At 44.1% G+C, this 10,506-nt stretch overlaps 1 pseudogene; it reads left to right on the top strand.

Annotated features, from left to right (window-relative positions):
- Positions 1 to 2,666: 2,666 nt before the first annotated feature.
- Positions 2,667 to 6,605, top strand: LOC119315985 (annotated as a pseudogene).
- Positions 6,606 to 10,506: the final 3,901 nt, after the last annotated feature.

Below are 10,506 nucleotides of genomic sequence, written 5' to 3' on the forward strand. Positions count from 1 at the left end.
CGATTCCTTTTGACGAGCATGAGATGGATGAAACTAGAAGCACAACCCTCTGTACCCTTTCTATACTTTCTGTTATTTAATTGAAATAAAGTAAAAATAAATAATTTTCTGTCTGTTATCTGATTATCCGTGCAATATAAAAATACCTTGAAAATAAAAGTTCTCAAAAAGCCCTAAAAATTAAATATGATTTTTATAGAATATTTGAGGATTTATGGAACAAAGAACACACCAGGGGGGCAATCACCTTGCCACGAGGGTGGAGGGCGCACCCCCTGCCTCGTGGGCCCACGGTGGCCCTCCTTCACTTATTCTTCCAGCCACACACTTCATCTTCCTCCCCCAAACACAAAAAACCAACTCAAACCCTAGTCCAAGCTCGTTTTGCTGCCATTTTCGATCTCCTTGCTCAAAGCACCTCTCACAAAACTGCTTGGGGAGATTGTTTCTTGGTATGTGACTGCTCCATTGGTCCAATTAGTTTTTGTTCTAGTGCTTTATTCATTGCAAATTTGTGTTGCTTAGGTGACCCTATTCTTGAGCTTGCATGTCAAATTTATATGGTCAAAAGTAGTTTTGATGCATGATATAGGCCCTAGGCACTTGTAGGAGTAGTTGCTATCAATATTATTGAGTTTGGTTTACTTTTATTTTGAAGTTACTAAAAATTTCAGAAATTTTCAGAAAATGATGAGGAGATTATTGAGGGGCTCATCGAGCCAAAGCTCGAAGGAAAAGGCACCGAAGCCTAAGTATAATGGGCGTGTCTAGTGGGCGGCCGGCTGCCCACTAGTGCAACCGAGCGGCCAGCTGAAAAAGGAAACCTCCTGTCCCCACGAAACAAAAAAGGAAGGGGCTCATCAAACAGATCGATCGACCGGCCACCAAACAAACCAATCGAGCCCCATGTAGCCAGCTGTCCCCAGCTCGCACCCATGCCCCCGCTCGCCCCCACGCCTCAACCCCTCCCATGCTGCCTTTTTCTTCTTCTCCACGCCAGAAGCAGATCCAACAGAAATCGCCCCCAACCCTTCTTCCTCCTCCTACACAGCCGCCATGGGAGCCCCAAAGTAGAAGGAGCTGCTTCAAGATCTAAAGGGCAGGGTGGTCAGAGCCATACCAGGCAGTAAGATCAAGCAGGTAAGCCCCCTCTGCACCTCTTCACTTCCCCCTTTCTTCTACTGCATAGGCATATGTAAACCCCCTTCTCCATGGATCCATGGAGAATCTGCTTCAAAAAAGAGGTGAATCTGGCACATCACACCAGCCTACTTGATGTTACTGTTGGATGTGTTAAACATGCCAAAAACTACTTGATGCATGCCAGAAAAGTTTCTACCACCTGGATGTGTTAAACAAGCCAACTAAAAACAAGTTCTTTGGCCAATTAAAACATGATTAAAGCCAACTCAACAAAGCATTGTAGCCAAAAACTAAACATGCATTCTACCAACTTGTAGTTATTGTTTGCAAAATGAACAAAAAATTAACTGCCCAATAGATATGTGCAACGAAAAATTCATAAATGTGCAACTGAACATGCATCCCAGCCAACTGAACCTATATTCTGGCAACTCGGCATGCATGCTAGCCAAAACTAAAACATGCATTGTACCCCACGTGTTATCTGGCCAACTAAAAAACATGTATCCTGGCCAACTAAACATGTATCCTGGCCAAGTAAACATGTATATTTTGCAATACATGTTTGTGAGTGAACACTTTGGGAAAACTGTAGTATATGTGCAAATAAAAAAGATGTTTTCTGGCCAACTAAACATGCATGTTGGCAAAAAACTGAGAAAATGTATCCTGGCCAACTGAGACATCTATTCTAGCCAACTGAATGCATTAACTGTCCAACTAAACATGTATGTTGGCTAAAAACTGAAATAAATGCAACCTGGCCAGCTGAGACATCTATTCTAGCCAACTAAAAACATTGAATGTCCAACTAGATATGTATGCTGGCCAAGTGGAAAGATGCATCCTGGCAATTGAGACGTCTACTCTAGCAAAAACCAGAAATCTGTAGTGTAACAGGAAAAACACAAGAACTTTTGTCCATGGCTAATGAAGCCACAAACCATATTAACATATTCACACATATAATCTTGTCCCACGCATATATTCTGGTCCCACACCTATTGCAAACCATATTAATATATTCAAATATACCAGAACTAGAAACATAAATGGCGATGAAAAACATATAACTATAATCTGTCCTCCAATTCTTCTTTCTTCTTTCACCTGGATTTTCCTTCTCAAATGTAGCATCCAATTATGCGCAGAAAAATCTAAAAAGAGCTCCTTGCGAAACGGAAACCTATAGATCATTACAATAAAACAAAAAGGGGGAAAGTCAGAAAAACTCTATAGCAAAAAGAAGTCACGCTTTTGCTAGTTATTTACTGCAAACTGTGCAACTAACATAACAAATCTGTGCAAACAAAAAATTTCAAAACTATTATAATAAAATATTATGCTACAGTCATGTTGTTTTTGGAACTAAGATTATCACAAAATGGTGTGCAACTACCTATTTACTAAGTTTTTAGGTTGTTTGAAACACTCTTTTTCTGTGGTTACCAACTGATGACATCAATTTCTTCTTTTTATATATGTGCAGGGAGTGTGTGGCGGCATCCAAGAACAAGGAAAAAATGCTTGATCTCAATGAGTTGCCTCCAGATCTCAATGAGCTTCCTCATGATATGGATCAGCAGCAACCCAGCATACAACAAGGAAATTGGACAGAAAATGGTCGATCTGTTTACTACACGCAGGCAAGTCGTGATGGTAACCCTACGGGCCATGACAATGTGGCAGGCCATTCATCAGCCCATGGTGCCCGTGTAGTGGTGTCTTTGCAGTCAGAGAGCCATACTCTTGATGACACAGGAACCGAGGCAAATGTTCCTAGTCCAACCAGGACTGAGCTAGGAGCTGGGGCTGTTGACAGAGCTGTGCAAGTAGAAGAAGGAGAGGATGAGGCTGGTTCTCAACCTATGGAACCCTATGTTGGCATGAGGTTTGACATCCTTCAAATTGCTAAGGATCACTACAACATCTACACACTACGGATGGGTTTCTCTATCAAGATGAACACCTCTAGACGGACAGCCCGCACCAATGAATTGATAAAACAACAGTTTTGCTGCAACAAGTTCAAGAAGCCCAAAGCTGATGATGGAGGAGCTGAGGCTCCTCCTGTCCTGGACCCTATTCCAGATCCAAAATCTATTAACAGTGATGAGGAGATGGAAGAAGAACCTCCAATATTTGCTGAAGAGGAGGCTGGTACTAGTAAGAAGAAGAAGAAGCGCAAACGCGAGACAATAAAGCAGACTGAATGCAAGGCAAAAATGTTGGTGAAGCTGATAGATGGGCGATGGGAGGTGACGCACTTTGTTCGTGACCACAATCATCCACTCGTGAACAAACCTTCATTGTCCAAATACTTGAGATCCCACCAAGGCATCTCACTTGATGAAAAGGAGTTTCTGCGCATCTTGTATAACTGCAACTTGACTACAGGTGTGGTGTTTTTCTATATCCCTTGAAGAATTAAGTTTCCCTCTAGGAAGTCTAGTGTGCAACTTTTATGGTACTACTATGCAACTGAAATGGCTTAACTGTGCAACTGGTGTCCAACTTCCCATGCTTTTTGTATATCACTTTTGGTGCTTCTTGTGCACCTAGATTGTCTTTACTATGCAAGTACAGAATGTCCTGTATGCAAAAACTGCAAAGTGTTTTTAAAAAGGTGCAGCTAGGCGTCCATTTCCTGCGATTATCTTCTGTGCCAACACGTGTCCTATTACTGTGCAGCTGGATGTGCGCATTTGTGCAACTAAAAAAGGATATACTGTTTGTTTTTGTATTATGCAGGACGGATGATGCATGTAATGGCAGAGTTCTATGGATCTGAGATGATGGTGCCGTTCGGACCAAAGGCAATAACAAATCTTTGTACAAGTTTCCGTAGAGATGACACAAAGGAGGGTGATCTGATTGAGACAATTGCGCACTTCAAGGATATACAAAAAACCGATCCAGACTTCTTCTATAAGGTGAAATATGATGAAGAGGACAGAGTTGTCAACATATTTTGGGTGGACGGCTTAGCTCGAAAAGCTTATGCGGAGGCGTACCACGATTGCATATCGTTTGACACCACCTACATGACCATCTTGTACAATATGCCGTTCGTGCCCTTCATAGGAATAAACCGACATGGCCAATCTTTCATGCTGGGTTGCGCGTTTGTGAGGCAGGAGTTGGCATCGAGCTTTGATTGGGTCTTTGGAGCATTCCTAGAGGCTATGGATGGAAAACCTCCTGACAACTTCATCACTGATTAGGATGGTGCGATGAGGCAGTCAATACAGAGCATCTTTCCAACCACCGTGCACCGCTGTTGTCGATGGCACATCATGAAAATGGCTCAGGAAAAGGTTGGTTGGCTGCTGTGCCGGAATCCAGGACTCTCTGATGATTTCAACAAGTGTGTTGACTTCAGCTTCACTATAGACAAGTTTGAGCAGAATTGGGACGGGTTAATGATGAAGTATGAGGCTATGACACACACGCACTTTGGGAAGTTGTATGAATACAGGTCAACTTGGGTGCCGTGCTACTTCAAACACAGGTTCTTCCCCTTCCTCCAATCTACACAGCGTAGTGAGGGGTTCAATGCCATCCTGAAAAGATATGTGAACCCACACAACTCAATGCTGAACTTTGTCGAGCAATATGAAAAAATCCAGAACCACATCCTTGCCAAGGAAGGCTGCAATGATTATAGGACAGAACACCTTGAGATTGAGTTGTGGTCCAACTTCCCAATAGAGAAGCAAGCTTACAAAACCTATACTAGAGACCTTTATCGCAAGTTCAGAGAAGAGTTTGAGCTGATTGGACGTTATAATGCATTCCAAGTTGGTGCTGATGTGTTTGAGCTCAGACCGAACTAGGAATTTGTTGTGAAATATGGTTCTCGAAACTACTTAGTGCAGGCAAGGGTGGAGGAGGGTTCCTATTTGTGTGAGTGCTGTAAAATGGACAAGGACGGTATCCTTTGTTGCCACATCCTCAAGGTGTTCACCCATGTTGGCGTTGATGTCATACCGGAAAGGTACCTGCTAAGACGGTGGACACCTACTGCTGTACCCAGTGTGCCAGGGACTGGTTATGAGCAACCAGATGAAATGCCTCCTCAATCAAAGAAGCATATAAGGGAGAGGAACATGATATACGATTTTCGGAAACTAGCAAAGTTTGCGAGTGGTTCTGATCTAGCACAAGCTATTGTATACAAGCATATGCGTGCAGCACGTACCGAGATCGGCCACTTGAACAAGTCCAAGAAAAAGAGAAAACCGACTGCTGCAACGGGGCCATCAGATGATGGCAACCCTCGAGGACCTCCTCCACCTCCAGGCAGCAATCAGGGGGCTCATCATCCAGGTAATTACCTGCCCCAACTCCTGATCTAACTAGGTGTGTAACTTCAGTTGCACACATCATTGTGCCCAGTTGCACACACCATGGTAGCCACTTGGACAGAACATACTGCCTAGTTGCGCAAGCTGTGTTAGTTCAAGCATCAAGATAACATAGCTAACTTATTTTTCCAGTTCTACATATAGGTGATGTCAACCCTCAAGGACCTCCCCCCCCTCCTGGCTGTACACGGCATACTCCGCCACCTCCTCCCCCGCATGCTCCTCCCAATGGCCCTACAGGCAACACTCAGGGGGCTCGTCGTCCAGGTAATTACCTGCCCCCAACTCCCCATCAAACTAGGTCTGTAACTCCAGTTGCACACATCATGGTGCTCAGTTGCACCGAACAGGCTACCTAGTTGCGCACGCTGTGTTAGTTCGAGCATCAAAAGATAAACACAACTGACTTGTTTGTCCTGTTCTGCCTATAGGTGATGCCAACCCTCAAAGACCTCCTCCCCCGCCAGGCCCAACTAGCAGTGCCCTTTGTGCTACTCCCAATGGACCTACAGGCAGGACTCAGGGGGCTCATCACCCAGGTTAGTACCTTCACCGACTCCAAAACAAAAACTAGGGTGAGTGACTTTAGTTGCACATATCATAGTGCCCAGTTGAACAGAACATGCTTCCTAGTTGCGTGTGTTGTGTTAGTTTGAGGATCAAGCTAAAAATCTAACTTGTTTTTCATGTTCTGCCCATAGGTGACTACAATCTAAGTACCATGACAGGCCGTGCTACTGCAGGTGTTTTTTTCAACTTAACTTGCACACAGCAACCAGTTAGTTGCACAAAATGTACTGTGTGGTTGCACAGAACATTAGTGCTGGTTGCACAATAACAAAAATACTAAACTTTTTATATGATTATTACACAGGTGATCGTGACGGTCCTACTGCCCCATTGGAGGCTGCAGCCCTTGCACAAGCTTCTGATGATTTTGTGCCCAGGGATCCTCCAAGGTCTACTACAAAGGGTAGGGCAAAGAGTCGACGGTACAAATCGGCGCTGGAGCTACACCCAAAGAAGAAAAACAAATGCAGCCAGTGCCAATCTACAGAGCACACTGCTGGTGTGTGTCCACAGAGGCTCCTGTGATTCTGTTTCCTCATTTGTAACTTTGGAACAAAAAAGGAAAAGAATGATGTTTTTTAGCAATGTTGGGACCAAGTGGACACATTCAGCATCTATGATTCCTCTTTATCTAATTTATGCTGCTTGAATTAGTTCATGCACTGTGTAAAAAAAGTTGCTATTTGTGCCTTTGTTGGCAATTGGTTAAATATTTAGTTGTTGAATAATTGTATATCTAGTGCTCCTAATGTATCAACAAAAGTGATGATATTGAGTTGCAAACACAATTACTAGTAGTGTGCAACTACGAAATCTGCTTAATAAAATTGTACAAACCAGCAACTTCCTCCATGGAGCAGAAAAAAAGAAAAAAATAGTACTGACCTACTCCTTGTCGTATCTCAGCAACTTCCTCCATGGGGCGGTGTTGTGCACGCTGGTGACCCAATCATATGCCAGCTTCTTAATGATATTGAGTACTTCCTTGGGGTCGTAGTTGGGCAGTTGCCTACCATTCCACTCGGTGGCGTTAAGCAGTGCGAACAACCCACACTCATTACTGCAAAATGGGCAAAAAAAATTGTCACATAAAATTAAAACCAAAATAAAGGTAATGCACTCTGTGCAACTGCTTATGCCCTACTGTGCAACTGCTTCTGTTCTATTGTGCAACTGCTTATGTCCTACTGTGCAACTGCTTGTGTTCTACTGCAACTCATTATGTCCCACTGTGCAACTACTTATGCGCCACTCTGCAACTGGCTAGATTAGAAACTCATAAAAATGATAAAACAGATTGAAGACTAATACCGTGTCTTAAAAATACTAAAGATTGCACATGTAGAAAAATTTAAAAACTACAAAATGATGGTATATGATTGAGAAGGAATGAAATGCTTATTGTCTTACTTGCCGAGCTGCTTCGGTACGTCAATGTCAATAATCTGGAAGTGCTCGATGCTGAACTTTGGGTAATGCTTCCTCCATAGCTGGCGTACTGCCCCCGCGATGGTAGAGGTAGTGTTCATCAGCTCAATGTTGTCCAGCGTCCTGCTTGAATCAAGAACTTCGAAGCGTCCGTCCCTCAAGTTGACACTGAAGACCCAATAATGCTTCCCTCCATCCTTATCGGTTACATCAGCGCAGTCGAGCACTGGCAGCATGACCTGCAACCGTGAATGATTTCAGACACAAAATACAGGCTGTAGCTAAGAAAAAACAGTAAAAGACTTGGTCAAGTTAAAAACAGGTTGCAACAAGTGTCTGCCAACTAACAGATGTGTCATGTGCAACTGGATATGTTGTGGGTGCCAACTAAAAAAAAGATTGATCATGTGGGCACAACACTCACCAAGTCTTTCTTGTCGAGACGGTTCTTGTAATCAAACTTCTTGTTTATCTCATTCACATTGTGGATCCCTTGCTGTAAATTTATCTACAGAGATTATAAAACATGGCCCAAAACTCCTTAGTAGGTGAAAGGCCTCCCTCAAATGGTCAACGAAAAAAAGTGCTACAGAACAAATATGAGGGTAAAAAGAAGGTTTTGGAAAAACTTACAGAAAACCTCAGTGGCATAAAAACCTTCTTTGACCCTTCTGGTAAGTTATCCATGATGTGTAAGATTCCAGTCTCAATAACAATTTTTGACAACCATTGAACCGGCTTCATCGAATCAACTAACTCCTTTAAAGAAATGTAGAAAGCACCATACCTGATTATCTCAGGGCTGATTTTTTTAAAAGCAATAAAAAGACAAGTTAGCTCGAAGGGTCACAGCAGCAAAAAAATGTGTATGAAATTGAAAACAGAACAGTGTGCAACTAAAATCCCTGTTCTGTGCAACATGCTATGCTTTTTGTGCAACTAAGTGGCTGGTCCTGTGCAACTGAAAAAGATATGTATGTAGGATGTGGGGAGTTAGTTTACCTGGTAGCTTCATCACTTGCTCCTTTGTGATGCCTGACCCAATACAAGAGGGCAGCGTAAAGCTTGTTCACTGCCTCATTGGTGCTGAAAGTCTTCTTCTTGTTGTAGTCGATGAATGGAGACCTTTGAGATGCTGCAGGTCTTATTACCCTCCTCTGTCTTCGTGCAATAGGTGGTCCCGAAGAACTGCTCGTACCAACTTCTGGTTCTGCGCATATCGGGGTGTGGCAATTCTCTGGTGAACCAACATCTAGCTCTTGAGCTATTGCCTTCCCAGCATCAGCAGCAGCACATCCTCCATTCACAGCTGTTGGGTCCAACTCACACTCATCAATGCAGATCACACCGGCTTCCGCTGTTTCTGCTGCTGGAGCAGGTGCTGGAGCATCACCATCTATGCCGAGGTCAAAAGATGGTGCATCACAGAACCCGTCACCATGATAAGAGTTTGATCTTTGTAAGGGTTCAAGGACCAGGGCATCTCCTTGCGGCACAAACACGGGTGCATCATTCACTGACTTGGTTCGCAATAGTGTTGTAGTTGGCGGCCTTGGAGGCTTGCACCTACTTATAATGTCGAACACCTCCTCTTGTGTTAATGGTTGCTGAAAGTCAGCTTTTGGGGACGACACTTTGATAGTTGGATCACCTCCTTTTGTGTTTGGCATTGAAGCATATCTATGAGTAGGCACCTTGGGACTTGCAGTTGTAGTGGTGCCTTCCTGGCCAGCTGTGGTGGTTTTGACTGTGACCATGCTGCTAACTGACACATGGTTGGCACATTGGTATCTGTAGTTGGCATCTTTCCAGTCTGAGTTGGCAGCAACCTAGCAGAACTTGGCACCCCTGCATCAATGGCTGCGGCTCGCAGTTCTCTCTCGTCTCTGAAACCCAAATCTTTTGTGGCCTGTTCCCCCTTTGTGCCCCTGGCAAACTTGACAATCTTCTGCTTAGGTGGTTTTGGTGGGACTGTTGAAAGGGGAGTCTTCCCCTTGATCTGTTGAACTTCTCTGACATTGGTTGGCTCTCTGCTCACTACAGTTGGCATATCAGTTTGAAACACAGCTTCCTTGACCATATTTACTTCAGCATCTACACTCACCATCTTCTCCTTGGTTTGAGGCAACTGCAGATTCTTCTTCATTGAAACTGCTTTACGCTTCTGGACCACATGAGGGTTTGCCATGGATGTTGCCTTGCTCTTGCTGGAGCTTAGGTCTGGGAGCCGCTTTAAATATTCCCTGTATTTTTCCTTTGAATGAACCCAGTCAAGACCCTTTCCTGCTTCCTCCATGTCAATTTGATTCTTTTCAGCTTCACTTGATAAGAACAGGCTCTTGTCAATGGCAAAGTTGATCTTCTCACACATATCTTTGTCGCTGAAATCTGGCACAGGAAAGGTGGTTGGCAAAGCTGGCTTCAAGTTGCAGAGCTTGAACATATCAATGCTGTCCCGAGACTCTGCTTCATCATTTTTCTTTGACTTCGGCAAATCCTTGTCTTTCCAGCAAGTTTTGTCAATCAACATCTGTAGTGTGCTCCTGCTACTCAATGAATTGCTGCTGCTCGCAGGGGTGGCAGAAGTGCTAGTCCTCCTGGATGTGTTGCAGAAGCAGGCGCGTTGTCATCATCATCGTCATCGCTGATGTCGCTGCCTCCATTGGATCCCCCTTTATCATCACCATAATCATCCTCGTCTTCTTCATCATCGTCTTCTTCCCTCTCACTACCATCAGCTGGTGCGCCTTTGTCTTCTCCCCTCTCACTGCCATCAACTGCTGCCCCTTTGTCCCCATCCCCCTCTTTGGCCTCACCTTCTTCTTCCTCCTCCTCTGCATCACTATCTTCTTCCTTGTCCTCCTCCTCTCCTTTGTCCTCTTCTTGTTTGTCCTCCTCCTCCTCCTCCTCCTCCTCATCCTCCTCCTCCTCTGCATCTTCTTCATTGTCATCCTCATCCTTGTCCTCCTCCTCTGCATCACTATCTTCTTCCTTGTCC

Source organism: Triticum dicoccoides, chromosome 6A (genome assembly GCF_002162155.2).
Source record: "Triticum dicoccoides isolate Atlit2015 ecotype Zavitan chromosome 6A, WEW_v2.0, whole genome shotgun sequence".
Classification (NCBI taxonomy): domain Eukaryota; kingdom Viridiplantae; phylum Streptophyta; class Magnoliopsida; order Poales; family Poaceae; genus Triticum; species Triticum dicoccoides.